Raw genomic sequence first — 8,072 nt, forward strand, 5'->3', positions numbered from 1 at the left:
AGTACTACATGGCAATGAGGAAGAATGAAATATGGCATTTGTAGCAAAGTGGATGGACCTTGAGGGTGTCATGCTAAGGGAAATAAGTCAGGCAGAGAAGGATAGATACCATATGTTTGCATTCATAGGTCTAACAGGAGACACCTGGCAAGGGAGCATGGGGAGAGGAAGGGGGAAAGAGAGCTGGGGAGAGTGAGGGACATGGATCAAGGGAGACTACTGAATATTGAAAACAAATCATGGACTGAAGGGGAAAGGGGAGGGGGGAGGGGGTGATGGTCATGGTGGGGGGCACTTCTGGGGAGAAGCACTGGGTGTTATATGGAAACCAATTTGACAATAAACTATTATAAAAAAATTAAAAAAAAATAAAAGAATGGATTATTGATCCATGCAACAACATGGATAAATCCCCAGATCATGAATCGGAGTGAAGAGGTCAGACACAAAACAGTGCATGCAGCATGCTTCCATTTACATAAAATTCTAGAAAATACACACTAATCCACCGTGGCAGAGAGTAGATCAGTGGTTGCCTGAGGATAAGTTTAGAGGGAGGGATGGACTGCAAAAGGGTACAAAACTCTCTTGGGGGTGATGGAAATGTTCTGTATCTTGATTGTGGTGGTGGTTTCTGGGGCGCACATACATCTATAGACATGCATCAGATTATTCCTTTTAAGTGGATGCACTTTATGGCACATAAATCACGCCTCAGTTCAGTTGATTTTAAATGAAAGAAATCAGTTAGTGAACGAATCAGGCAATCCATTCACTCACCAGCCTTCCTTTATCGACTATTCCACCAGGGCTCAAAACACCTAGATGTAACCCAAGCTGGCACACCTTAGGTCAGTTTCCCAGCCAGACATTTTCCAATGAGGGTGGGAATTGGTATTTATTTAGTGCCTGTTATGTGTCAGACTCTGTTCATAATTATTTCAATTCTTCCTCACAGGGGTCTTGTGAAGCAGGCGATATTATTCTCATTTTACAGACAAGTTCACTAAGTCTCAGAAAAAGAAAAGTGACATCCTGAAACCATTCAGCCCCAAAACGGCAGACCCCAGGATTTGAGCCCACGTTTCTCAGACTCCTAGGCTATATCACAAACTTCTTCCCACCGAGGGCCCTAATAGAAACCTCGTGTGTGTGTGTGTGTGTGTGTGTGTGTGTACACATGAGCACACAAGCATGACCTTGTACATATCTCTCATCTCTCCAGGAGAAAATGTTGCCACTGCCAAAGGGATTAAATGTGTTTCTCATCATTTGTGAGTGTCATGGGAAGACTCAAGAAGAAGCAGTAGCCAGGCCCAGATGTTGTCTCTGGTCCACGGAGGACAGAGAAATCATCCCAGCTGGAGCAAGGGGCTCAGCCAGTGGTGTTCCTTTTGGGATGAGAAAGGCTGAGGGTGAGGGTATTCTATGCCCAAGGGCGGGGCTCAAGGGATCATATCAGCAATGTCAGGGACATGTTTATGTTGAGCTAGAGTGGGGGGATACAAAAAAGACCTCAGTACAACTTTGTCCTGTAAATCATAACCTACCACCCACGTGCAAGGAGGAAGGAGGGGGAGAGGCAGAGGAATGCAGAAAATGGACATTTTTGAGAACTTAACCATATTCGGGGCACTGTGCCAGACACTTGCATGCATATCTTACTTGAGCATCATAGAACCCTGCCAGGTAAGAGAATATTTTTTTTCCTTTTCTCAGATGAAGAAATGGAGGCTCAGAAAAATGACGGAACTTGTATAAATCACATGAATGGTCATGACATCTTGTTTTCCCTCTACTAGCACTTTCTTCCAGAGTAAAGACCTTGCAATCTTTAGCATTTTCTCAATTTAGCATTTTCCCAAAGAAATTCACTGCCCAATACATCCACTCATTTACCTACCCTTCCATCCATCCATAGCTACAGCTAATCTATGCACTTAATCATTCAATTATCCATCAATCCATTATCCACTCATCCAAGCATTCACACAGCTGTCCATCAGTACACGCACACACGCACCCACCAGCACTTCATCCAACCACAGTTCCCACTAGACACCGTCCAACAACCCAACTAATCATTCAACCACCTATCAATCCACCCACCCATCTACTTGCTACCCCACCAATCACCCATTTATATACATATCCACCCACCTATTTATGTGTCCTCCTACCTACTCACTTAACCTATCATTCCATGATTCATCCACCTGTCCATCTTCCCACACATAACATAACATTCTCCCCTCCAAACACATAACCAACCCGATGCTATCCATCCCTCCAAGCGAATGTCCAATCATCCACTCATCATCATAGATCCATTAGGCCATCCACCCATCCACATTCTGTGCATATAAAAACATATACACGCTGTGATGGTTAATGTTATGTATCAAGTGGGCTAGGCCATGATACCCACATATTTGGCCAAACACCAATCTAGATACTGCTGTAAAGATATTTTTAAGATGAAAATAACATGTAAACAGTAGACTTTAGGTAAAGCAGATTACCCTCCATGATGTAGGTGGGCCTCATCCAATCAGTTGAGGCCTTGAGACAAAAAATACTGAGGTCCCTCAAAGAAGAGAATTCTGAAGTCTCTCAACTTGGGAGAAATTTTTAAAGCGGAATTGGCAGTACTTGGTGACTGAAAGAAGATGATGCCATCAAGGAGGCTATGTTTCTGGCTCAAGAGCCAAGAGAAGAGGAGATACCACCGGCCAAGAGCAAGCTGATAAGAGAAGAAGGGGAGGCAGTGGGCAGTTCAAGTTTGGCCAAGTTGGGTTGGCAGTTCCTGGGGAGCCTCCAGGGGGGTAGTCAGCAGCTGGGAGACATGAGCAACTGGAGTTTAAGGAACAGAAAACTGAGGGTAGAGGCTTGGGTCCAATGGAATGGATAGGTGACAATCCTATTTGAGTGGAAGGGCCTCGGGGCCATAAACAGACTGCTGTAGGCTGAGATCGATGCAGCAAGGGGGTCCCAGAAGACTTGTTGCTCCCCTGGCTGGGGTCCTGACCTCCCCCTGCTCTGAGCTCCTGGGAGGAGTCTGGCCCCTACCAAGGGGCCTTCCAATCCAATCCCTCTTTCTCCGGGGTTCATGGAGGGTTCACAGGAGCAGACAGACCCTGTAGGGCTCCTGCACAGATGGGAAATGGGGCCATGTCAGGTCCTGGCCCAGGGGTGGGCCCCAGAGCTCCAGCTGGAAACCCCATTTGGGGGCTGCAGGGGTGTGTGTAAAACTGCTCCCTGGGTGGCTCAGGCCAGTGCAGCTCAGAGAACAAACTGTTGTCTCTGCCATAAATCCGCTCGGCCATAAAGTCCCTTCCCCTCTGACCCCTTGGTTGGTGTGAGAAACTGAGAACAGGGCAGGGCAGGGTGATGACCTCCTGACTCCGGGGCCACTGGCCTTCCAGCCCACCATGTCATTCCTTTCAAGGCCTCCTGCACCCGCTCAGGGCCCCAACGAGGAGGGACACAGGCCCAGACTGGGAGTCAAAAACCGTGGTTCAAGACCCAGCAGTGCCCTGGTTTCCCCTTGGGTCATTTCCCCATCCAGATCTCAGTTTCTTACTAGCAAATGGTCTTTGAGAATCCCTGCCTTGCCAAAATGAGGGGCAAAGAGAAGGGGCAGTTTTGTGTCACAGATAAGAAGAACGTCAGCATGCCCACTGTCATTTAACCTCTCTGGGACTTTTCTTACCTGTAAAATTGGGGTAATTACAAGACCTACGTCAAGCGGTTGTGTGGATAAAGGGAGGTACAGAGTGACGTACTGCAGGTAGAGTATATAGAATGAGACACTTCGGAGCAAAGCCTTCTGAAAGATAGATATATATATATATATATATATATATGCCATTTCCCTAAAATGTTAAAGGATGCTAAAATGGTTATTTAACACTTTGATGACTGGGGAAAATGTGGTTAATAATGATTTTTGTAGGGCCGCCTGGGTGGCTCATTTGGTTAAGGGTCCAACTTCGGCTCCAGTAGTGATCTTGTGGTTCTCAAGTTCGAGCCCTGCACTGAACTGTCAGAGCCTGGAGCCTCCTTTGGATTCTGTGTTTCCCTCTCTCTTTGCCCCTCCCCTGCTCATTCTCTCTCTGTCTCTCAAAGAAGAACTACCTCTCTCTCTCAAAAATAAATAAAAAAATAAAATAAAATAATGATTTTTGTAAATTGCCTGAGAAATGACATGATATTTTTCAGCTGCTCTTCATTTTCCTGGGATTTTTATTAATTTATTTTATGAAAGTGTGTGTATGTACATAAACAAATGCACACGGTGCAAAACCAAGGTTATATAAGGGAAAAGTAAGTTGTCTCCACACCCATATTCTCCAGCTACCTAGACCCCTGTCATTATCAACAGTTTTTATGTATTCTTCCTGAAAACTTCATATGCACACCAACATAGATAGAGAGAGGTGAGGGAAGGAGCCAACATCGCGACGAGTAATTGGGATCACTGGTGTGGCCCACAGGGACCCTGAGAAGCATGGAAGGTGGGGAATGAATAGAGAATGATGCGGAGACGGCCCCTTTCAGGAACAGGACACTCCTTCTTTGGCTGCCAACCATGTCACCCAGGGATGGCATAGAGCTGAGTCCCCTCTCAAGGAAGGGCCTTCAAGTTCCTATGAAAACTTGAAGCGGGATGCACTTAAAAATCTAGAATCCCTGAGTTTCTCTGAACCCCATGAGTGTGCAGAACCACCCCCTGTCAAATGCTAGCATTTGTCTCCCACTTGGAGATGACACAGAGGCCTGTACCTTGAAAAAAAAAACCTCCCTCACTCAACATCTACCCTTATCTCTCTTCCTGGCTGCCAGACCAGTGACTAGACTTAATCACAACATAGCAGGGGCAGGGAAGTACGAGGCCTGCTAAAGGAAATAACAGGGAACTACCACTAACTCAACCAAGCATCTCCAATTGCAGCTGCCATGTTGGAGGTGATGTCTTTGCTAAAACAGATTAACATGGAGTCACGTGCATGGTATGTGACTGTTGACCTGGCAAATGCAAGCACTCCTATCCCCACTGGGAAGACAGACCAGAAGCATTCCATACTCATGGGGCATGCATAACAGTACTTTCCAGGACTATGTTAACTCTCCCAACCTCGGTCATTATATGCTCCAAAAACATGTAGATAGTCTGGGCATTGTACATAGATTATCACAGTAGACCCTCAATTGGAAAGCCTCGCATGTTAATGGGACTGCAAGAACAAGTGACAAGTATATCAGATACCTTGGTAAGAAACCTGCTTTACAGAGAGCAGGATCGAAACTATATGAAGATTGCAAAACCCACCATATCAGTGACATTTTTAAGGGTCTAGTAGCTCTGGAACATGCTGAGGCAACTCCCTCGAAAGTAAAGAACAACTTACTGCATCACATAGCCCCCACTATGAAGAAGGGAGCACAGTGCCGGTAGGACTTTCTGGGTTCTAGAGGCTGCCCATTTCATGCCTGGAAATGCTGTTCTGATCCATTTACCAAGTGATGTGGAAGTTGGGCTGTGCATGGGACATGAGCAAGGAAGGGAGGCAGGGTTACAAGTACCCTGAGTTCCAGAGCCAGACTGACCGGGTGTGAATCCTGGTCCATCACATGGCTCTGTGACCTTGGGTAGGGATGGCAGTGAGGCCTACCTCATGGCTACAGGGAGTTAATACATCAGAAACATGCAGAACAGTATCTGACACATGGCAAATGCTCACAGAATGATTATCCATAGCAGAGCACAGGTTCCAACACAGATTTGAGCCCCAGGTTCTTTCTATTGCATCACCCACGACATGGGACCAGATGGCATTAAAGCCATGGAAAGAGAGAGGGACTCATTCCAGGACTGTGGCAAGGATGCCTCAGCAATCACAGTGCAGCTCAGAGCACAGAGAGAGGGAAAGAGAAAGGGAGGCAGCATTCCTGCTTTGGTACACATAGCTGTGGACCGATGACTAGAATACCAAAGTCTAGGCTGACCAGTTGGACTGCAAAAGTCAGGGTGACACTAGATACTGTAAGAAGAATAATACTAAGGAAAAAAGTCCCAAATTCTCTGTGGCTTCACCAAATAGAAACTTCCTTCTCACTCATGTCAAGTTCCCATGACGATGAAAGGTTGGTGGCTGTGCTTCATGATATCACTCAGGGACCTAAGATCTTTCCTTCTTGTGGTTCCAGCACCTCCTAGGGCCTCGGAGTCTTCTAGATCATCTGCAGGTGGCAAAGAAATAGAAGAAGAGTGGCAGCACAAAGGCTCCTGCAGGAGGCAGTAGGGCCTAGCAGTGGCTCTCCCATCCCGGCTCCGCACCCACAGCTAGTAGTCTAGCTGTGAGCCCAGGGAATAAAAGAAAATGGGTTGGGGGCACCATTAGCCCATCTCTGCCCTAGGCTTTGAGCAGGGAAGCCATAATGATGCCTCCTCCAGGCCATCCTTACACTTGGCACACAGCTAAGTGCTTGGAAGTCCTCACTATTTCCTGCCTCCAGGCAGAGCTGACAATCAGCTGGGATTTCCCAAACAGGGCTGCTGACAGCCAGCCACCACTCTGCTGGGCCAGAGTCTGTCCTGTCTTTCTTCACTGTGCCGAACATTGCCCTGCCTCCCCTGGCTTGGAGTGCTCCCCAATTGGAATGACAGATCCCCCAGAGCTCTTCAGCATCTGGGTGTTGGAATTAGACGCTGCGGGTGAAATCCGGGCTCTGACCTTTGCCAGCTGGGCCACCTTGCTCAATCCCCTTGACCTTAACCTTGTCTTGCTTAGTCAGGTACTGTGACCCCACTCATCGGCTTCCTCAGCCCTCTGTCCCCTCTCCAGCTCCCCACACCAATTTATTCTGAGTGCATAGAGTGCTATTTGAAGACCATTGTGTATTATAGTCTGGGATGCATTAACATTCAACTTCAGCATCAGAATTTAGCCCAAATCTGCTCTTTGGCTTCAGCGTTGGGAAGCCAATAGCCAAACGCCAAGTTCAGTGTCATTGTTGGCACCCCTAAAATGTGTGCGGGAAATGGTCATGTAAGCACATGGGTTTCCAATCATGTCCAATCATCACAGCAGCATCAGTAATACATACAAGACACACCATTCAGGCTAATTGTTACTATATGATATTTACTTTCCAACAGAGGTAGTGGTTCGAAGGGTAACTCAGAGCGGACATTGCTTGGTAGGATTTTTATCTTATCAGCGATAAGATACATTTCACCTCTCAGTGAAAGGGTAATGTATCTATTATAAGCATAAATGCCTTCAATAATCAATGGCAGTTGTGCACAGTGTTCATTTTATGTACAAAAGTAATTGTTTAAAAAGCTCAGATAATTAATGGAAACAAATTGATAGTTGTTGAGAGACCATTCTTTCTCTTTGGCCTCTCACTTTCCCAAACATCTTGGGAGCCAAGATTCTGACCATCTTTTCAAGAACATTTGAGTAGTGAGCAATTCTGGGAGATGGTGTCTGCCTCCAGGGCAAATGTGTCAACTTTCCAGTATAACAAAGGAAATGTCTTCCTCTGGGACAAAAGTCAGGCAAGTTTTCTGTCCATTATGAGGATTCAGTTCCCTCAACTTGGGGTTCCTCAGCTATGATAAAGACCCAATGCATGTGCAGCATCCACCTGGGCCCTCCACACCCCACCGTCCATTGGTGAAGTCATGCTGTCTGCTGTGCTGTAGGTAGTAATGCCTTTTTTTTCTGACCCAAGAGTCTTGTGTCTTCTGCCAGCGTTCATGAAATAGTGCAAGCACACTCGTTAAATTACAAGTAGGTAACATCCCAGACCCTTCACGGTTCTTGACAACAGTTTATTAGAATATTAAGAGAGAGTTGCCTTAGATCAGGCTCCCTGGGAAATGACTCTGAGATTGGAGATTTGGATGGGTGGATGAATGGGTGGATAGGTGGATATGTGAATTGATATGTGGATGGGCAAATGGAGAAAAAAAAAAAGTAAGGACTCCTGGGCATTCAGGCAGGAGAGGTGGCTCATTTTCTCTCCAGGTCTGGGGAAGGGAGGCAGGTATAAAGCAGCAG

This window comes from Suricata suricatta, chromosome 6, assembly GCF_006229205.1.
Source record: "Suricata suricatta isolate VVHF042 chromosome 6, meerkat_22Aug2017_6uvM2_HiC, whole genome shotgun sequence".
NCBI classification, from domain to species: domain Eukaryota; kingdom Metazoa; phylum Chordata; class Mammalia; order Carnivora; family Herpestidae; genus Suricata; species Suricata suricatta.